General features: G+C 41.3%; 1 long non-coding RNA gene across 1 annotated transcript; it reads left to right on the top strand.

Moving 5' to 3' along the window:
* Positions 1-3,585: 3,585 nt before the first annotated feature.
* On the top strand, positions 3,586-8,246 carry LOC120380414. Its single transcript, XR_005587762.1, has 3 exons — positions 3,586-3,635; positions 5,193-5,266; positions 8,042-8,246. It is a non-coding gene; the product is annotated as an uncharacterized LOC120380414 (long non-coding RNA).
* Positions 8,247-23,518: the final 15,272 nt, after the last annotated feature.

Below are 23,518 nucleotides of genomic sequence, written 5' to 3'. Positions count from 1 at the left end.
TGTGCCAATAAGAAGTAAATGTTCATGTCTCTCTTTTAAACAACCATAGAGTATTTCTAACCATATATAGAACCTTTCAACCATGGATCCTAAAGAACTTCTTCAAGGAAAAATCATAGTCAGATATCATTATCCCCTTTGACAGAAGGCAGAAGGGGGAACAGAAAAAGGAAGTGACTTACTTAGAGTCACTCGGCAAGTTAATGGCAGAATGGGGAACAGAATGCAAGTCTCCTGGCTTCCTGTCCAGTGCCGGATCCACTAGACTACCACTATAATAGAGCTGGACTCAGCACTATCACTTGCAGAATAGAGCATCCCATGGAAAATCTAGCTTTTTCTTAGGAGCTCAGTTGATAATGATGTTGCATTTGAGACAAATAATTTTGCCATTGATTTTAAATAAAAGACATGTTTCACAATGGGCTATTTGCCTCCAGTATTACCCTATTTTTCTAACGGCACTTATCTTAATCAAAAGCAATAATGAAATGCTGACATAAAAATCACACGTTAAACATGTGACTTTGAAAAAGAAAACCAAAAATACTATTCTCAAAATAAAATTCTTCTATAGAAATAATATATTTGTTAGTGACTATTTGGCTGTTATATTAGCAAGCACTAAAACAAAACCAAAACTGGAATCTAAAGCAATGAAGGTGACACAATTTAAAATTATTTACTAAATTAAATAAATTATTTTCTTGATGCTGTTGCCAAATAAAATTGGCTGAAAATACATGAAAATGTATTATTAGTTGTGCAGAGTCGAATGTGTAATTCTTAATACATTTCTCTGTCCTGGAAGAATGTTCTTATTTGCATAAATAATTTAATCATTTAACTCTTCTTTATTGTTTACATTTATATATGTGAACTTGATATTTCTCCTATTTGAACCAATGAATATTTTGGATTTAGTCCATAGCTTTGATTCTGGTATCTTCAATATTTACCTGTACAGATAGTCCTTACTCGTTACATAAGGATTACTCATGTGAGTAAGTATTTTGCAGGATTGGGTCCAAAGAACAAAACAATTCTCTAGTGCCCTGACACAAGAGAGCATCTCTTTTCAGGGAAGCACAATAGAGATGGACTTCAGCAGATGTGTAAATGCTTTCTCAAATTGGGGTCTAGATCAGCAAAATCTTACACTATACGCTTTTTAGGAAAAATGAGTTAGCGTACATTTAAAGTGAAACACGGTCAGCTACATTTAATTTAAACACTTATGTTTATACTCAGTCCCATATTTGTGTGTGGAGGATATTCATTTTGTTTTCATTTCTGGGGTGGTTCCCCCCCGCACCATTTTTAATCTTGGTGCTTCAAAATGAGAGAGTTCAAATTATACAACTGTGCAAATAGCATCACTAAAATATGCATAAAGATGGGTCCGGAAGAGCTGTGATATTAGCAATTCATTAATATGCAACGAAAAGCTTATTTGCACTTTGTCTGAAAGTAACAGTAACTTCAGTTTTTCTCTCATATGCCTAAATGATACAGCACACGCCTAAACCATTTCAATGATAGCCCTTAATAGGGTAATCATTTAAAGAGTTTATGTATAGGCTACTGAACTGTCCATTTAGGCACATTTAAGTTAACATACAGTATACAACTAGAATGATCATGTTAAGAAATGTGCTAATTTACTGCATCTAGTTTCCCAGGCAGCATTTACTGGGGTCATTTTTCATGAACTACTATAGTCACTTAAATCACATTATTTCATAATAAACATCATGGGCTACTGTACATTGGGAATTGTAAAAAGGCAACAAAGCTGCCCCAAGTTTTCACTAGTCTTCATCTTACATGACTCCAGGGGAGATAAGCCTGGGTGGAGGAATACTGTTCCTATTTTTTATCACCGGAATTTTAAACATGATGACAACTTAGCCCAGTTGTACTTTGGTTTCCATCCACACTTGATAAAGCCATCTTTACAATAGAAGACTTTGCTGGAGGGGTTATCGATAGCATTCCCTCCCCTCCAAACAACGAACTCCAATCCAAAGTAGAGAGGGAAACCTTGGTAGATCTTTGCTTGCAACAATCATGCTTGATAAGGGTTGCAAGCACAGTTCTGGAGGAATCAAGCTTGCCTGACAGTTTTCAACATGGCAGTTGCAAATGGATTTTGTTTTAACTTTTGCTGAGTTATCCTGGCTGAGGTTTTAGGAGTCGTATGTATCGGGGTGTGAAAACATGCTAATGCAGAACTCCATTGAGCAAAGCACATGCTTAATTTTAGTTTTAAGCATGTGCTTAAGTCCCATTGACTTGGACCACTTATTTGCTTAAAAGTAAACACACTTTTACTATGTATAGTACAGTATAGTATGCTATACTGAACACAGCCAGGATTATTCACATGGTTAAATAAGTTCATGCTTAAGTGCTTTTCTGAATCAGGGCTTCAGACAATAAGGATGAAATTCGTCCTGTGCATGGGGCCAACATAAGGGTTGTCGTCTTTTCTCTTTTATTTTTAGGAGGAATGCAAACCTTCATGCTTTAGGCATACACCAACCACTCACCAAAGGAGATTAAGAAGAAACTTCCTCCTATGCAGTTAATTCCATAATTGTCCACTACAGAGTTTCTTGCACCTTCCTCTGAAGCATCTGCAACTGGCCACTGTCAGAGTCAAGTTACTGGACTAGATGGACCATCCTTCTGCTCCTCTGTGCCTTTGTTCTTATTAGAGTGGAAACGAAGCTCATCTTACGTAAAAATGCAATAACAAAAAATAACAATATGATCTGATGACAAATAATTTCCCATGTGTATTTAAATGCCTAAACCTCAAGCAAATCCCGAATGTGTTTCCTGTTGCAATTGCAAGGAAGTCGTGAAAAGCATATACCAAAAGCCTCAATGTGGCAGCTCCATTTTTTCCTGGAACCCTCCGGCAGTGTTTCTCTTTTCAAAGCTAATCCTGAATGAGGTTCAGCACCCACTGCTCTTGGAAACACTAACAGAAGTGACAGGGACTAAGCACCTGGTAGGATCATATCTTATGGGAAGGATTCTACTGTCACTCACACTGGTTTTACACTGATGAAACTCCATTGACTTCAGTGTAATTCCCCACTGACTTAAGTGTAAATGAGAGAATAATCAGGCCTAATGGCTCTAACTTTTATAATACCAGTAACCTCTCCGCAGATTAAGTCTGATCTGAAATACTCAGTTTGGTAGCACATCTTAATTGCATTTCAATTATTACTGAAGTTACTCTGAGTGCTTTTACTTTGCTTCCTTTCCACAGACTTTTATAGCATTCTTTAAATCAAATTGCGCTCAGATACCATGGTGATGGGTGACCTTATTATTATGGGTGACCTCTTTCTTTTGGCCTAAGACAGAAATGGCTGAGTACAGGGGACAGCACCAGCTTTTTTCTGCAGCACAATATATTTTATGTTTTGAACATGAAGTATTAGGTTTGGCTTAAACTGTCAATTTTAAATCCTAATGCACAAAAAAAGAAAAAAAAAGGCAGTCAAACATGTAAACTCCATTATCACAGGCTCAGCTGATTTCATGATGTCGGGATGCTGCTGGCAGTGTCAAGAAGTCTAGTTACAGGAAAAACAGATTACATCATTTTTGCAGGGGTGAAGTATATATTTGCTGATAAGGCACTCTGGTTTTCACCCCTTTGCTGTTTGTATGCATGCAAGCACATACTGGATGGAGAAGGGTTGGGTATTCAAATCTTTTGCCTCCCTAACACAAATATCTCAATTCAACCTGGTGGAGGAAAAAAAAATCTTGATATGAAATTCAGGCTGCAAGCATGATCTCATAGGAGTGTCTGTCAACTCATTTACCAAAATTTGTGTGTGTGTGCGTATGTGCACATGTGTGTTCGCACGTGTGCACACACAGGTGGGTGCTTCCTTTTGGATCATAAGACTTCCATTCATTTTTGCACAGCAAGATATCAGCCTAGGTCCAGCTCAGGAGAATAAAATGTGGAACACTGCAATGCAAATTGATCTGCAAATTGAAAAATCAATATTAGAAACAAAGGGGAAAAAAATCCACTGATTTTATTTGACCGTAAATACGATATGGAATCTGCAACCTGAGTCTTGCAGATACTGTGCTGGAGAGCAACAGGGAAACTGTTAAACTGGTTACGCAGCAGCCAGTTATGCTCCTGCTTTGAATGTTTAAACATCCTCAAAACAGAATGAATTTTTTTAATCTATCACTTCAGCAAACAATCTGGCTCCTGTGTGCCGAGGGGATGAATGGCCACGTGTGTGGGAGCTTCATGGAAAAAGACAATAAGGGATGAAGTAATACTTAAAAACCAAAAAATCCCACCTCTCCTGCATTCTAGGAATTAGATGTCAAAAATGGTGTTTTGCAGCAGCATGGCTTAAATACATTTTGCTACCATCCTCTGTGAGGGCTGAAGGAGTTTTCACTTGACATAGTTATATTTGCAGGCACGGGCTGAAGGATTTTTCTTTTAGTTTTGGCCATGTGGTTCTTTAAAGCTCACACCTTATTTAAAGAGGGCTGCATCAGAGTCTTTTGAACTATCACTTTTCTTGCTCGTGCTTCCCTCTGTATAGAAAGCTCTGCTACATTGTATCAGCTCATTTCTTCCTTTCTGTAGGGCTGCTACTGATGTGTCCAAAAGACAGACCATCTCCTAATCTCCCTTCTTTCACAAGAAAGCAAGTGAGAGAGATTCCCGACCATTTTTATCCTATTTCTTTTTCCTTTCCATTTTCTCTATATTGGTGGCTGGGCATTTGCTCGGAGAAATCTTCATATTGGTCATCTTGGTTTGTAAATATATTCAAGCCCTAGTTTGTTATTTTTTATTGTGTTTTATTTGCCATAGAGCCAAACTTGTTTTGAATTGCATCTTCTCAAGACAATGGACTCTTCTACAAATGAATTGCTTGGTAATGTGATTTTGCAAGCACAGTCTCTATCTTGAGATGATTCAAAGGTAAAGCTGTAGGTAAATTTCCAAATTAAGCCTCAATCTTGCAATGAGCTCTGCACAAACTGGAGCTAATCCTTGGAACAGGGCCTTTGATATGATTTCAGGGATGTAAATGGAAGAAACCAATTATTGAAAACCAAAATGAAAAATATCCCAAGGTTGGGCAGTTCCTTGTTTATTCTAACTTTCACTCTCATAACAGATTTCAGCTTGGCTTTGGGGTCAGACAAAATGTGCTGTTCAATCAAATCAAGCCACCCATGGAAAAATGCTTAGGTGAGAGCTGGTTGAAAATTGTCAATTTTTTACATAGACAAGGTGGGAGAGGTAATATCTCTTGTTGGTCCAACTTCTGTTGGGAAGAAAGACAAGCTTGATATTACTTCACTCAACGTGTCTCTCTAATATCCTGGGGTTGACACAGCTACTACAATACTGGATACAATTTTTTACGTGTCATTTTTCTTCAGGGTTTTTTTTCTTTTGCCCTCCTCTTTTCCAGTGGCAAAAAAATAAATATAAAAAGGGAGTAAAAATAGGCAAAAACAAAGGAGGCAACAAGAACTGAAAAAGGGGGGTAGAGGGTTGGAAAATGAAAAAAGTTTGTTTTTTCATTGAAAAACAAAAACATTTTTGGAAGAAATTAAAATGTTCCACAAAAAAATTACTTTGGGGGAAAACAGGTCATTTTCTGTCAAAACGTTTATGGTAGAAATTTTTTTTGACCAACTCTAGTATAGATCCTGTTTGCACAGGGATTAGAACCATTCTGGCTACAACCCTGGTTAGGCCTAGTTATAGCTATCAAAGATACAGCACAGATTCTCTAACTGGTGCATTGTGGGAATCCCCCCTTCCTGGATCTATGTTGTAACTAGAATGGGTCAAAATCAGTGATAGGGGTGTGTGTGTGTGTGTGTGTGTGTGTGTGTGTGTGTAAAATTTTACACTATAATGTTGTTTGTGATTGTGTACAAAGTCCTCAACATTGCATTATCCATAGAACTTTCAGGACCCCAGTGGTTTTTTGCAGAATAGCTCGAAATGTCATGATGTTCATAATCTTGTGCATTGCAGTTTCATATAAATGCTTCACCTCAGTCACCTCTTGCAATTTTGACTGGTGCAGGGAAGACAAGGAGGAATAGAAAAATAGAGAGACGGTCGCACACACCTGTCAAATATTTTATATACAGACAAGCACTTACACAGACAAACATTCACTTAAACACATACCAGGGATGGCAAGGCCAAGAAGCGGCTAAGGATGTACTCACTGTATTTCCACCTGTAAAAGAGGCAGGAGGACATGATACAGTATGTCTTCAGACCAGAACTGGGGGCAGCTAGAGATTGAGAAAAACTGGTTTGAGGCAGAGGGGATACTGTGTACTATAGCTGGTTATTTAGGTGTGGCAGCAGGTAAGCCAGCCTGCAGCCCACTAACCATACACAAAGTCACCCTGATTCTTATAATCAGTACCCTAATATCTATTCATGCCCGGATGGCTCCAAGGAGTGAAAATTAAGGCATCAGCAAGGCAACCACGCCTGGGACTGAGCAAGTAAATAGTGTGAAACTTGCAATAAAATCACAAGAGTTGGCAGTGCTGCTGAATGGCCCTATCTTTACCCGCAGAATGGCTAGGAAGCATGTGCTTGTGCTAGGTGTATGAGAGTTTGACTGCTTTGGAATTAACTTGCTAACTTGGATGCTAAGAACCACCTAATGCTTCTTTTAGTGAGGGAAATGAACCCTGTCTCTACACCCGTTGGCGTCTCGCTCTCGGTCTCTGTGCCAGAGCCTTTCCTTTGAGGTCATCTTCCACACTATATGACTTCCCTTTTCAGTCTCTCTACGGGGTCCCTTGGTTCTGTCTCTCTTTATCCTATGAGGATTTTGTTTCTGCCTTCACCCTGGCCTTCACTGTAGCATTACATTCAGAGAGGATGGGTGTGAGTTTCGTGTTGTCTGGTGAAGCAGCTGGCTGATTGCTCCCTACTGGGAGTCTTGTCTGAGAAGGGGCAGCGGGACTAGACCATCACAAGAAGGTCATGCCAGGAGGCAGACTGGGAGTGTGTTGATAGTGGAAGGAAAAGGTGCCCAGAGCGCTCTGTGATCTGGCCATTCGGGGCAGCTGCAAGGAGCCACTGTAATTAACAACTACCTCTGGGGTTGCTCTAAATTATGGCAGGAGCCACATAGAGGTCGATGGGACTATTCACATGAGCAAAGTTACTCGTATGTACGGTTTTGCAGAAGTGGGGCTTTAAAGCTCTAGAGGAAAGGGGTTTTTGGAAAAACTTGCTTGGTGCATCTTTTTCTATCTTTAGGGCCACGGAGCTCTGGGTTTGTTTGTTTGTTTTTCTGAAACCCAGTACTTTGGGAAAAGATATGTGACCTGACTGAGTGCACTATAAAAGGACACCAGAAACATCAAGCGTATGGAATTGAGCTCTTGTAATTTCCTCCTCGTGTTTTAAGAACTACACGCTAGCCTTTAACTGTAAGTGGCATTCTGTGAAGCGAACGGGAAAGCTGTCCTTTGCATGTAATAGCTGGCCAAAATTAGGCAATAGCTCTGCCCCATCAGCAAAACCCTCAGTGATTTCTTACAGTACTCAATACAGTCGTCGGTATGTGTGGTGCATTCGTTAAGTTAATTACAACAGCACGGAGATTCATTGCAAATTGTTTCTAGTTAAAACTGAAAATTCACTGGAACAAGGAGTGCTAATTATATTCCACTTGTTACTGCTGTGTCTAGTTAATATTCCAACAGCTGCTTTGGCAAGATAATGATGGCTCCAGCAGAAATTACTGAACAAATAGATTTTTAAATCAGTAACAACATATTTACCAGAATTTTTTTTTCTCTTCATACACAAATTTAAGCTCTGCCAGAGCTGAGCTTTCCTATTTGCTGAAAAGTAGAGATAAAAAAAAAATCAACATTGCCATTCTTGTGTTAATTTGGCACACCTTAAAAAAAAAGGCAGCTAGGCAATAAAATATCATTGATAAATAAATGTATCCATCTTCCGATATAGATACAGCCCTCGTCTCAGATTCTCTAAACCCAGTGTATCCGGTCTTGTTTATTTTGGATGGATTCCATCGTATTATAAAAGATGACATCAAGAACATCCTGGAACTCTACTGACTGGATTGCTTCAGTGCTGCACGTTGGAAATTCTGCATCCGTCCTCCTTTTCCTGTCAAATCTGCTCCAATTGGCTGCTGTCGAGATGTGCAAATGGATTTTGAAACGACGGTTCTGACAATGTGATCGTTAAGGCCCCACACTAGGAATCTGGTGATGTGGGTTCTGTTTCCCAACTCAGACACCAGGGTTTCTGTGGGACAAGCTTTTTGTGTGATTTCAGTCACCCAGATACCTGTGAGCGTCTGGGCCTTAGGCTTTGATCCAAAACCCACTGAAAGTCAATGGAAAGGATGTGGTTTGGGTCAGACTCTTAATCTCTGTGACCAAATCCTGCCCTTCCTGCACAGCCTGAGTAACCCGGTTGTGTGTTTGGGTGATCTTTCAGGATTTCTGGGGGAATGAAGTAATCCTTCTGCTAAGGCAGCGGAACCATGAGTGGTGGGAGAGATGAATGGCAGATCTCCTGGCTCCAAATCTCCCTTGTGCACTGGGATGTGCTGAGTCTCTGCAGGTCTTTGCTTCACAGTGTACAGGGGATTTCACCCCATGTGAGCTCCAGAAATCCTGCCCCTCCTGAGATCTGTATAACTGATGCAGGGGCCTTCACTACCAGAGAAGGAGGGTATAACCCCTGTGTGCCTCACTATGTCATCTGCAAAATAGAGATGATCGTCTCTATCTATGTCACACACAGATGGAGGAGACTGTCTTCATGCAGGTGTTTTAAGGCTACCCATGAAGGTGAATGCACATATCTCCCAAATGGAATAATTCACAAGTCTGAGTGACTAGCAGCAACTTCTGCATCCATCAGTTGTAGCAGGAGAAATGAGGACCTCTAACAGAGACACGCATGCCTGTGCAGAATCCTAGAACCTCCTGCATTTGTTCTTGAAAAATGCCCGAAAGCATGGATTTAAACCTAGAGCTGGGCCCAAGCGGTAGAGTATAGATTGGATTTCTTTTCAAATCTAAATTTTCTCAAAGTCCAAGGGCATTTGGCTCAGAAGGTTGAAGTTCAGGGTTGGCTCTGCTTCAAGCCAAGCACTCTCAGTTAATTGTAGGAGCCACTAACAGCATTTCGACATCCAGCTGACTGCACAAGCAAATCGGGTAGCTAATGCTCAGATGACATTGTTTGTGTTCAGCAGTTAATTGTTTGACACAGTTATTTGTAGGTGCAAAATAGGAGGATGATTCTGAGATCAGACTCCGCATGACTCCCTCTTTTCTATTAAGGATTATTATTATTTAGTATTTTTTTTTTGTATTTCAATAGCACCTGGGTGCCCCAGCTATGACCAAGACCCCATTGTGCTAGGCGCTGTACGAATACAGAATATTCACTTGCACAATAAAGCAGTATGCATGTATGGACACAAGCATATAATGGGCCAACTTCTGGTCCTGGTTACACCCATGCAGCCTCACTGAATTCAGTGGATTTACATGATGTATAATTTGCTTAGCAAAATAAAAATAAACCGATCCATGCTTTTCATCCATAGAACTCAGTGTGTCTTACAAAGGCAGGGGAAAGCATCATTATTCTCATTTTAATGACGGGGACAATGAGGCACAGAGAGGCAAAGTGACTTGCTGAATGTGACACCATAAGTAAGTGGCAGAACCAGGAACAGAACTCAAGTCTCCTGATTCCCAGCCCTGTGCTCTCTTCACTGGACTGTATAAGTACAAGTATTGCATATGTATACACAAAGAAATGCAGGACATTTTTAATGAACTGTGAATAAGAAGTTCAGCTGGCAGCCAGCGTTTAGAATCAGAGGCAAAACAGACATGCGACAGTGTCTGGGGTTCTTTTAATGGATAGCACTGCTTCTAGCTTATTATTACTGCTATTACACTTTGCAGCTGCAAAACGATCTGAAATTTAAATGGCAACATGTCTCTTCATGCTGCCACATGAATGTATATTGTCAGTAGTATAAATCGACATGTGCCCAACAGCCAATCAGGCTGGAGCATTGGATCACACCATTTTATAATTCATCCTAAAAGAAGCGGTGGGAGATGCACTTTAACACCTAAGTTAGCAAGGAGGAATGTTTATCAGCGTTACCACCGAGTGAGGCTGCGCTGTTCAATGGATAACATACGGCAGCGGTGTCCTGCTGGAATACTTACATTTTCAATCAGTTTTCTTTGGAGAGAAGATTTCTTTCCCAAATAGGCACGATACTGGGATGTGTTAAATAAAATCACTCCAGGTTGTTCCCTGTCTGGCATATAATTTGTGTATCAAGGTAGGGGGGAAAAATCTAGTTAGTAGCAATTGAACATATGAACTGGTCGCTACGAGTAGCTCATTGGTGCTGAGACAACATTGATATATGTCCTATGGTGTCTTATAGGCTCTCTTCTAATTACAATGAGTTTGGTGCAGTAACCCACTGGGAGAAGCGGGGAACTCAATTGCTTATCAGTTTATCATTACATCCTTTTATTAAATTTTTTTAATTAAAATGAAGAAACAAACCTACACTCTTACCCTATAAGTAATTGTATCTTGTGTGACTAGTGCTATTGTGGTGGACTAAATCCTCTTGATTACATTGGATGTGATCTTATGAAGTATGACAGTACCGCTGTGTATTTTCACTCGATTTATCTCAGTCCCTGTATGGTAGACATCATCATACTATTTGAGCACCTTCCAAATATTTATGCGTTTCACCTCAGCCATACCCCCATGTGTAGGAAAGGATCATTACCCCCATTTTACATATGGGGAGCTGAGGGACAGAGATATTAAGTGACTTGGCCAAGGTCACACAAGTAGCGCATGGGAGAGCTGAGAATTGAACCCAATGTCCTGAATCCCATTCTGGTGCCTTCCTGTGATCTCTGCTTCATCATTCAAGCTAAGGGTGGGTTATTTGAGGAATAGAAAACACAGAGCTATCTTATTTCCTTGATCTTGGCATAGAATCCCACTGATGTTATTTAGTGAGGACTCGTGTCACTGATAACTTCCTGTGTGTTCATAAAGGTCCCCTTCCGCTCCTTACCATCGTTCTCTTGCGCACTTGGGCTGGGTCTGCATGGTAGCGCAGTTTACCCAAAATAACATGGGATCCTGAAGCTGTAGAGGGCTCAGCAAGGTTAGCGAAGTTTAACTAAACCTGGACCGCCTCTGTTAGAAAGCCATAGGTGGTGATCCTACTTTCTCACAATAGAGGAGCACTCTGTTGTGTGTCTGCAGGATCAGGCTTTTGGGGGAGCATGGAGTGGTATATTTGAAATCTTGTGTCAGGATCAAATTTTCATCCAGCTCAGGCTGGCAATCAATTTTGCATGGCCACTTTTGCACCCACAAAAATGATGCTCCCACCCTTTTATGCACAAGCAAGCCCTGCATTTGCTCAGGCAGTTCAAGCGGTTGGCTGCCCTGCTGCACAATTTGCATTGTGCAAATGAGTGTTTGCCTGTGCAAAATGGATGTGCACCTGCTTTTGTGAGTGCCATTAGTTGCCTGTATAAAAGTATGTGAGCAAAACTAGAAGTTAGGGCCAAAATTGGACCCTGAGAGTTCTTCACAGACAGTACGGGTAGACTGTGAGCCTGATGCCGTTCTCTCTATCAGGGGTTTTATACTGGTGCAACTACATTGCTTTAGTGGTGTTACTCCTGGTTTACGCTGGTGTAAGTGACTGGAGAATGAGGCCCTATGTGTCATGTGACCATGGTTAAGAATCAAAGAAAGAGATTTTTTTTTTTGCTTTCTAACAGTGAAGAATGTTCAGTCTTACCCCTGAAGCTACTTTGGGCCAGAGATCCTGGTGTAAATCACTATAGCTCCATTGATGTAAACACAGCTATGCTGATTTACCCCAGTTTAGGATCTTGGCTTCACTATAGAGCTCTTCCCTGGGCCCCTTCCCATTGCAGATTTAAAGGAACAGCACACATATCTTCACATTATTTCTTGCTTTCTAGTCAGTAGGATCCATTTTGCTTCCTACCACATCAGTGTAACTCCATTGATATGGGTGCAGTTCCTCTGGATTTAGACCAGGGTATCAGAGAGCGATGTATTGCCAATGAGCATGCTCAGTACCTCACAGGAAGCTCTTAACTCCTCAGACAACTGTGCCTTTTATGGCAAAGCAATAAAATCCCTATAGAATCAGTGATTTACTTGCTTTTTAGCAGACAAAAATCAATGTGCTCTCCATGGGTTAAAATTTAGAAAATCTGCTGACATAAATGTATGAAAGGGGTGCATTGAGATGCACTGTGCCATATAACTGTCATCGTACCCTAGGATCATAGACCCATACAGTTGGAAGCAATCTCTTCAGTCATGTAGACCTGCATCAGGCCAGAAAAAGAGTCCCCAGCACTATATTTTCCATAAATGTATCTAATTAAAGTAATCACTTCTTAATTTATCTTAATGACCTTACTTTGCAAAACTCTTCTGTTAGCTCTTTGCCCTTCCACTCAGAAAGTTTTGGGGATATGTCTAAGTTAAATTTACCCCTTAATAACTGCAGCCCTTTGTGTACCTTGATTTCACTTTCAGTTACTTTCTTTTATTCAATTTTTAAGAGGGCAGGATTTTTAATTACATGTTTTGTTGTATTTTAATTTGGTTTTTATGATGTACTTTAACTCCCGCAAATGCCTCAACAGGAGGGAGCTGAATTCTTATTGTTTGTGTGTTTACCAGTGCCCGATGCAAATAACCTTTCCTCATCTACCACAATATTATCCTTTAAAGCATTTATATGCTTTACCATCCCCTCCTTGCTCCGTCCAACTGGACAGGTCATCATTCAGGACCTTCCCTCTGCTCTGGCAGTGAACATGAACATAAGACCAGCCATACTGGATCAGACCAATGGTCCATCTAGCCCAGGATCTGGTCAGTGCCAAAGGCTGCAGACGGAATGAACAGGACAGGACAATTATTGAGTGATCCATCCCCCATCATCCAGTCAGAGGTTTAGGGTCACCCAGAGCATGGGGATGCATCCCTGGCCATCTTGGCTAGTAGCCACTGATGGACCTACCCTCCATAAGCTTATCTAATTCTTTTTGAGACTCATTTATACTTTTGGCCTTCACAACATCCCTGGCAATGAGTTCCACAGGTTGGTTCTGCATTGGGACATGGCCATAAAATAGAATCAGTACCACCAACTGGTATCAGCTGTTCTCCTGGTGATGCCCCCTGGTGAATTCTGTATGTGTGGTGTCTCTGAGGCATGCCAGTCCAGATGACTTGCTGGGGTGCCGCCATTTCTTGACTGTAAAGGGAAAGATTTAGTGAGGGAAATTCATCAGTGATCCCATGCCTCTGCATACAGGTGCCCCTTCCCTCAAAGACCCAGTGACTCCTTCTGCGGGTTAAAGCCCCATCCTGGTGCCCTGCAGGTGTCCAAATTCACTAGTATAATGTTTAATAAACTTTTAGGAGCCCAACTTGTCAGGAGAGAAAGCACAACATTATTTGTTACATGCATGCAGCTAAGTTTGAGTCTGCTTGAGTTTCTAAAAACATCTAATCAATGCTGGGCATCTCAGAGGTTTAGCACATGCCACTCCAATTGCGCCATCTCATTTGCATAGTTACTCCCACATTAGAAATGTCTCACACCAAGAACCCTCATTAAGTGCCTTGTGGAGGCTGTAGCAAAGTACATACAGTCATTACACCCTCAGCCTCCCACGTCTGTATTTAGGTGCCTAAATCGGTGGCCTGATTTTTGAAATTTCTTATAACACCTGTTGGCTCAGATCAGAAGCTGCTGGCTCTTTGGCATTTTTGAAAATCAGGCCACTCATTTAGTTGCCTGTCTTTAGAAATTCATTTTTAAAAATACTGGCTGCCATTTGCCCATAAAAATCAGGAAATTGCATGTGTAGATGGGGAATTGCGTGTGTAGATAATTAAGTCCCAGGCAGGCTGCGAAGAGATACAAAAGGATCTCTCAAAATGGTGTGACTGGGCAACAAAATGGCAGATGAAAGTCAACGTTGATAAATGCAAAGTAATGCACACTGGAAAACATAATCCCAATTATACATATAAAATGATGGGATCTAAATTAGCTGTTACCACTCAAGAAAAAGATCTTGGAGTCAGTGTGGATAGTTCTCTGAAAACATCCACTCAATGTGCAGCGTCAGTCAAAAAAGCAAACAGCATGTTGGGAATCATAAAGAAAGGGATAGATAATAAGACAGAAATTATCAAATTCATTCCTTCTGGGGCACCTGGCATTGGAAGACAGGATACTGGGTTAGATGGACCTTTGGTCTGGCCGAATATGGACGTTCTTGTGTTCTAATTAGATGTACAATGTGGCTTTTTGCAGGTGTGCCAGTTATGTTCAGGATTAACAATATGTACGCATTTTGTTAAAGGCCATTTTCACAGGATAAAAAGGAATACGTGCTATTTTAAGTAGCCACGGATAATAGAAAATATGGCATAGTTCACCCCCATTTTATAGACAGCTGGTTCAGGTATGTCCTCCTGTGATACTTCCCATGCTCTAACAAATAACAGGCAAACCTATTAATATTCAGTCCCTCAGATGCCCCAGCCCAAGTGCTGAAGTGAATAATGGTTATGGCTATGTGCAATACACAAGGATCATAAACAGTTAATCTTCACCAAAAGGGAAAATGAAATATTGTTTATCATTTTTAATAAAGAGAATAAATTAGGCTTCAAATATCATAGTGCATCTTTAAATGCTGGTTACAGCTCATGTATGCCAAGCAAATTAGCAACTGAATAAGTGAGTCAGGGGTTATCAACTGAATAATTACCTTACGGTCCACTTTGCATTATGCTGGGCACTGTGTCCATGGTAGCTAGCAATCTGGTCACCTGCTTATGATGGCGCTACAGATTCCCAGCTTTGTCTGATGAACTAAAATGGGTGCTTTAATCTAGTCGTTAAATCCTAACTCTGCTAGTAAAATCAGTCACGTGATGGAAAAATGCGTTTTTCTGTCCCATTCATTTATTCATTTATTTTTTATGATGACCACAATGTCAAACGTAACTCTTCAGACCTAGCCTGCAAATGCAACTTAGGTCTGCCGATGTGCTTTATTCTTCACCATAAATCCAATTCTAGCAAATGATAAAGGAAAGAGTTAAAAAGAATTCCATCGCACGCAGCCCTTCCCCCGGCTATGCATCACATTGTGGGATTTCTATCAAAGCTCAAGTGTAGGACTTACAAAATAATTGCAAGCACAACTGTTGTTATTAAAAACATATATAACAACAGTATATAGGGCTCAGAAATAACTGTTATGAGAAGTAAATTAAATGTAAACACGTGGTTTGGTTTTATTAATCTGGTAATTCTCTATGTTTGTTATAACACCACCTTGGAGAGCCACGAAGTATAGGAATTGGAGCAGCTGTTGTAATGGGGTTGATTATAATGGGTTTTAAGGCAACTTGTTCCTCACAGCAGCAGGTATGTAAAGGGAGGCACCATGGTCCTGTAGAACGGGCACTGGACAAGAGTCAGGACCTAGCTCGATTATTGCCACTGACTTGCTGACTAAAATTGGTAAAGTCACTTTAAGCAGTCTGTGCCTCGGTTTCCCTCTCTGTAAAACAAAGAGAACAATATTACCCTTGAGCTCAATGGCTGACAAGCACTATATAGGCACAAGGATCGTCCAAGAGACTGGCATGTTATTTCTCAGGCTAATGATGTGGAAATTGACATAATCTTACATTTCTGTAAAGACCGAGGGGCAGGTGCTGATCTCAGTTAGTCTGGTGTAAATGCAGAACATCCTCATGGAACACAATGGTGGGATGGCTTCCTGACACCATTGTAAGTGAGACCAGCATCCAGGTCAGCTTGTCTGCCTGAATCAACTCTAAGAGAGAGTTCTTCCCTCACGCATCAGTGCAAATCTCATGGAACTCCATTGACATGAGAGGAGAGTTGGGCTGGCACAGAAGGAGGGTTAGAAATAGGAGATACAGGGACTACTATTCCCCATATGAGTTATTCCAGCTAAAATATATTTCCAGGAATATACATATTTCTCTACTGAAAAGAAACCCTACATTTTGTTCTGCATAATAAAAAGGGATCGAGCTTGAAAAGATCAGGAGAGAAAAAAATAGAACTGTAAGGGGGTTTTTTTTTGTTGAGAGTTATTTGATCTTTTTTTTTTAACTTTTTTTTTTGATGGGGTGGGGGGAATCCTAAACTTTGCATTTCAATGGTTTTTTTTATTATTATAAATCCATCTGTGCACACACAAAAAAGTCTTTTCTGTGCTGTGCAAGGCACAATTTAAGGCAGCTTTCCGAAATAAAAGGCAGAACAAATGTTATTGTTATTCCCAATATACAGATGTTTATTCTTATCTTTTTTCCCCCTTTCTTTCTTTATTTCTACTACTGTCTTTTAGGTGACATCATAAGTAGGACTTGTCTCTTTACTGTCTTCCAAAGACTTTTGTTTTCTGGGACAGGAGCCTATTATGATGTCACACACTGAAACAGTAATAATCTCCCCCACTCTTGAAAGTCTTTAATAGAAGACAATGAAAGGAACCATATTGTTTTCTGCTGGCACTAAATAAAGGAAGCAAGGAAATCTGAAGGGGGGAAAAATTGCACAAGAGAAAGCCAGTCAATGTGGCATATTGCTTCCTGAAGAAATGTTTCAGGAAAGGAGGAGAGGGGCCTATACTTAATAGCTGATGAGTGACATTTTAATTGCTAGGTCACTCACCAGCTTATACAGCACGTGAAAGATTCAAGGGCCTGATTCCGTGAAATTCAAGGAGATACTGAATGCTCTCAAATTCTATTAGTCATTCATTACCTTGCAGTATCAAGCCTTTTGGACCAGCTTGCAGTGTGAGGTTCTGTTTATGAGCGGCACCATCACCCCCAGTTCTGGGGCTGCCAGGGGCCAGTTTAGATTCAGTGCTGGTACCTCCTTAACTTCCATCATAGGTACTTATATGACCCCTATTACTGTGGTGGCTGAGCTCATCCCATTTTCTAATATATTTATCCTCACAGCGCCCCTGTGCAGCAGGGAAGCACTGTTATCCTGATTTTACAGAGGGGAAACTGAGGCACAGAGCAGCTGGCTGACTTGCCCAAGGTCCCATGGGAAGTCTGTGGTAGAGCAGGGACTTGAAGCCTGGTCTCCTGAGTACTAGGCTAGCGTCGTAACCACTGGAGATAATGGTAGGCCAAAAAAAAAAAAAGTCTTCTGCTCAGCTGCTAGTAATAAATCCCTTATACAGTCTCTGTGCTCTAGTGAAAGGAGGTATTAAGAACATGAAATTTTGCATCTGCCACACTTACAACTCAGAGAGAATGTTGTGTGCATTGGATCGGACTGCAGTGCACATTTCTAACTAACAGAATATGGTCACAGATGCTTATCCGGAGGCAAAGTTGTATGGAGTAAGGCCTGTCTCTTTTCTCACAAATTATATTCCCCCAGCCAAGCAAAGTCGGTCTGCCTCTAAAGCTGTATGCCTCCAGCCTGAATTCTAAACACATTTCTCAGGGGACTGGCTTCCATATGTAGTTCTAGGAATCCTTCCCTACCCTGTGATGGTATTGCTTCAGTCCTTCCCTTCCTTCCATGCTCAGAGCCTTCTCTTAGTGCTAGAGATGGTGTAACATAAGAGAACATCTCTTTGTTTTCCAGAAAGGCAGGTATCTCTCTAATAGAGTCTCAGGAAAACTCTTTAGCAGCAAATGTGGGAGTTAAAGCAAACTCTTCTAGTTCCGTCAGCTCACAAGCTGACAAGGCTTCTTAGCAACATGGGAAAACACACTTAATATAGTCCTAAGTGTTCAGAGGGTGACAAAATCCAATGAGTTGAACATACGGCATGATTCAGTCATTTGTGTTTGACAGGTTTAACTGCATGACGACTATTTTCCCTCTCTGTTCAGCCATTTATACTGACATCCTACAAACACATACCAATATCATGTTCATGCCCATTTTACCCATTATGCACATGTCCATCTGCAAATCGTACACTCTGCTTGGAAGCATCACATGCGACTCCAGTACAGAACTAAATTATACTTAAAATAAAGCCTCTGTAGTTTTTACTGTGAAATACAGCAGTGTTTCATTTGATTCATGGGCAGGTTCTCCCATGAAAGATGTCCAGGTGTCCATCTGAATGCCACACTGCAGTAACCCTCCCACCACACGCATGCACATTAAGGCTACATCTACATTTGAGCTGGAAGGTGTGATTCTCAGCTTGCATAGAGGTATCCACGCTAGTTCTGCTTAAGCTACTGGGCTAAAAATAGCAGAATAACTGGAGTAGCACATGCAGCCACTCGAGTGTGTATGCACCCAAACCCACAGGGTACATATGTGGGTGGCTCTCTCACACCGCTACTCTGGCTACACTGCTATTTTTAGTGAGCTAACTCAAGCAGAGCTAGCGTGGGTACGTCTATGCGAGCTGGGAATCACATCTCCCACCTCAAATGTGGGACTAGTCTGGATCAAGCACCCACAATCTGGGTAGGATTTTCAGAAAAGCTCAGCTCCAATTTAGACACCTAAATGAGAGCTAGAATTTCAGAAGGGCTCCCAGAGTAACACTTTATGGACAGATTTTTCGGAAGAGCTCAACCTCTAACATGCACCCAAGGTGCTGAGCTCCTTTGAAAATCTGGCCCTGATTGCAGGTGTAAAGTTCACTTGAAGATCTGGTGGTAATTAAGTCCCAGTGTTTGCACAGTTTTTAAGTCATTTATTCTATCTGTGTCTTTCTTTTCGGTCTTTAGATTTTACTAAATATGAAACAAGCCCTTCATCACCTCCTGTCCAAAAAAACCCCACAAACCCACAGCCCAATGTGATGTTCACACAGACAAAGAAGACCCTGAAACAAAACAGCCAGAAAAAAATATCACCTGTCTGGATACCAGAATAAAAGGCTTTGGGGAATGAAAGTGGGAAGAAGGCATTTTACTATCCCAGGCCTTTTTTTTTAAGGGTTCACATTTGGTTTGGTTTGAGATTTGGGCTGAGGATAAGGATAAATTTTGTCTTTTCCAAAATATTTCAACCAACCATCCCTTGTATGTCTTTGATTTAACTCAAGTAGCACTGCTGTTCCTGGACCTGAATTTGGCCCTGTATCTTTAAGGCCTGTAAATGAAATTCCTTCTATTATGAGAAAAGGTGGACAGCAGAAATCACCCTTCAGTGCTGCAGAGGTACAGTGATTAATGAGCATTTAAAATGACAGTAATTTTTCTCCACCCTCACCCATCTCTTAACGCAGCGCTGATTTTCAAAAGGGCTATGTTTTAGGCTGAGGAAAATATTGACTAAGGTCTTAGTGTTGGCAGCGACATTAGCATGTTATTAAATCACCAATCACACTTCAAACAAACTGTTTCTTTAATTTACTTTTGGTCAGCAGAAAAATGGCTACAGAAGCAAGGCTTGGCTTAAGTAGCATTTGAGTATTGCCTGTTGGTTTGGGGTTAGTGTTTGTTGGTATTTTCGTTTAAAAAATCTGATTCTGATTATAGTGAAATCAATAGAGATACTAATGTAAAGTAGGTGTAAGTGAGATCAGAATCAGACCCACTGCCTTATACTGATTCTCTAACTTAAGGCACAAAAGTCTTCCAGGATCTCCTCATGGTATGTTGCCACTGTATGCTGCCCCATACTCTGGCTGTGTTTACAGGCTCAATCTTACTTTAAATACAAGGTCTCAGCTCTAATAAACGTAATCCAGTAGAGATTCTGGCATTTAATTTCTTCTTATGTAGCTAAGGACATTCCCATAAGCTGATGTCCTACACAGTTAGACAGTCCGCATCTCTATGACAAGAGTATTCCACCCTCACCTTTAACTTCAGGGCCAGCATGGGTTGTTTCCAGAACAGAGGTTTCCAGATTAGCCTGCTGTAGCAGGAACAGTCTGTGGAGGTTAAGACTTTATTTTAATTGTGGCTAAATTTGGTGATTGGGGAAACAAGGGGCAGAAAGCACTTGCCAGAGCTAGGCAGACACCATGCTCACTTCTCACACCTAGCTCTGTTTGCTGTGTTGTCTGCCTTAAATCTAGACATTCCGTTGTCCCAGCTCTCAGCCTCTCCTCAGTGGAAACCGCCATTCATACTAAAATGGTGGGTAAGCCCCAGGATCAGCACACACAAGCCTCATCTAACTTGCGACCTAAACTGCATTTGAAGCCAAGTCTCTCAAAATGAAAGGCTAGTGAATCAGCGAGAGGTGTTTAGATGCACAGAGGCCAATTTTGATTTACGCTAAGGCCATTTGGAAATGTAAAATGACCTTAAAGTGAGTAGATGTGGCTTCCTGAGAGCATCCCCTCTCAAGATCACGTTGCCATTCCCTTTTCAGAGGTTGCTCTTGAGATCAGTGGGGGGCAGCTTGAGAACAGCCTCTGACATAGTGAAACGAGGAGACCACCCTTAGGCTGATTTCAAATGGAGAAAACTTTCCTAAAAATGCCATTATTTTAGTGCTTGTTAATCCAGCTCTGCAGTGATGGACGGTAGTGGGCAGGGGGAAGCTATTCATGAAGATCAGGGACAGATGAAAGGTCTGAATATTAGTGCAAGGCCAGGAAAGAGAGAGAGAGAAATCAGGAGCTTAGAGAGGAAAATCTTTGTCATGGGCTGACATGAGAGTCTGCGGACGAATGCTGGGTGCAGAGATAAATGTATCGGGGATTGATGTGTGGATTATCTAGGCCTGGGGAGAAATATCGAGAGAGATGGGAAAAGGCACGGTCAGCCAATGGTATAGATTTGTGGATCTGTTATGAATCACACTGACCTTATGAACTGCCTCTCCCTCCTCCTTGCATCTCCCTTGCCTCCCGCCCCTCTTCACTCCCTGCCTCTCATTGTGAAAGATGCATCTTTCGGCTCCCAATTTCATACTTGGGAACACAATGACAATCAGTCCCATTAGCCTGTGGAGCTCTGAAGACATACAGCAATGGACAGATGAGACCAAAATACCTTCTTTGTCTAGATTAAAAGATGTTCCTGACACGGGATACAGGTGAGTCCTGTCTGGGATCTGCTCAAGCACCTTGCATCCAAGCTAATCTCAATAACTCCATATATTAGCCATTCATCTTTCAGCCTTAATAAGAAGGGAGCTATATTTTTAATTCTCTTTTCCAGATCTCTCTCTCACACTCTTATTTTTTTATGTATTTAACAATGGCACATAACGAATGAAGAGCCAGCCGCATTGTGCTGTTTGCTGTATAGATCCAGATCAGGAGGGCAGTCCCTGCCCCAAACATCTTACTCTCTAATTTGGGACAAGATGTAATAGCGCAGGGGTTCTCAAACTGGGAGTCGTCATCCTCTGCCCCCTCCCCATCCTCAATCCCCAGACAGAACACTGCAACCACCTGCCATTCCCATATTGCTACATGGGAAGGAATTCCTGGCTAGATGGGACAGAGATCCTGGAAGGGGCCAGGAGGTCGAGGTGTGTTCCCACTTTAGAAACGGGGACTTGGTATGGAAAATGTTGAGACCACAGCGTTTGTGGATATAACAAACTGCCTGAGGGAATTGGGAAGGACACAGTAATGAGAACATGTTGAACATAGGCCAACTATCCGCATTGCTAAAATATTTAATATCAGGAATCCAGTCCATCGCTGTCTCTTGACATGGCTTCTTCCGCTGGATCCTGCAATGGTCCATTCATTCAGCAGGAAGTTCCCACAGCTGCGCCATAGTACTGTACTCACCCATGCTTGGAGTCATTAGGTTCACTCACTCACATTTAAAGGCACAGTACACATCTCTATTTCTCAAAATGGGACCAGTCCTCCCTGCATTAATTCTGGCAAGTAAAAACTGGGGAACCACCTCTCCAGCTCCTTTCCGTGGTCTGGCCTTTGGGTAAATAGCAGTGTTCAGTTTCCAGCACTCTTCTGGTCTCTTATCATTCATAACACAAATATACAAAATAAATTGATTAAAAAAAAAACTTGTAATGATTTTTCCCCTGCTTAAGTTTTCAATTACATCAGCTATCTCATACTCATTAGGAAGACACAAGCCCATATTCATTAAATGCAAAACTAACTTTCTAGCAGCAAAGAGGCCTGGGTGAAGAGGGTAATGATTTAATTTTCTTCGTTTCAGAGAATTACATCTCTTATCCTGGGGCAATATGTCTGTAAATGCAGACAAAGTGCTATTTCAGACTCCATTGAAATTACTAATTTGGTGGAGTTACTTGGTGGAGAAGCTTGAGGAAGGCAGAGTAGGCCTTTCTGCCGCCATTTTGTGCCACTCACGTTTTATCACTCAACCAAAGCTTTCCAGACTCTGACTATAGTGAAGACCGGGGTAATATTTACAAAAACACTTAAGTGACTTGAGAGCCAGAGTCCCGTTTTCAAAAGAGGCTTAGGCAGCTAGGGCCAGATTTTTAAAGATATTTAGGTGCCAAAAGATGCAGATAGGCCCCTCACCGGCTAGGTGGCTGTGGTGTTCAGTGATCATTCAGTGCTTGCAGGTGCTTGTTAGAGATTTGTTTTATTCTGTTTGCTTCTAACTGGCTGCACAAAACAACAACTTCACAGCACCCAGACCAGACTGTCTGTCTGGGAATTTCAGCCCATAGAGGTACAGTCCAATTCCACAGTGATTGACTCCCATTGAGTTAGGTGCCTAGAGCCTTCTGAAAATCCTACTAGGCACTTATCTGCATCTTTAGACAGCGAAATACTTTGAAAATATGGCCCTTAGGAATCTTTGAAAAATTTATCCTAGAACCGAAAAGCTAAATACCCCCTGTATGGGGGTCTTAAACAGAGTGTTAACTTAGAGAGATTCTCATCACGTATATTAATCCAGGGCCAGAATGGGAGCTGGTGGGTGCTTATTTGTATTACAGTAGTGCCTATGGACCAACCAAGAACTAGAGAGTAATAGATGGCTCCTGCCACAAAGAGGTTACAAACTAAATGGACAAGTCATATAAAAGATAAGACAGAGGGATATAATGTACAGAATGAACAATGTGGTGGCCTTCAAATGTTCTGTTAGTTTCACTTTTGTGTGTGTGTATGATGGGTGTGTGTGTGTGTTTTGGATGGGCATAAAATCAGATCCCTACTATCTATTGAAGAAATGGCCAAAATAATTTCTGTTTCTCCTCCAGATAGGGTCCTCCCAGCTCTTTTCCTGTCCTAGGAGTCTCAGCAAGTTGTTTCATTGCTTGGCACTCCTTGTCACAGAGACCAGCAGGTGAGAACAGGTGAACTGAGTTCTCTGTAGAACAAACCAACACTATTACCACCAAAATTAGCCAGC

The sequence above is a fragment of the Mauremys reevesii genome, linkage group 13, assembly GCF_016161935.1.
Source record: "Mauremys reevesii isolate NIE-2019 linkage group 13, ASM1616193v1, whole genome shotgun sequence".
Taxonomy (NCBI): domain Eukaryota; kingdom Metazoa; phylum Chordata; order Testudines; family Geoemydidae; genus Mauremys; species Mauremys reevesii.
This window is presented reverse-complemented; position numbering and strand designations above follow the sequence as displayed.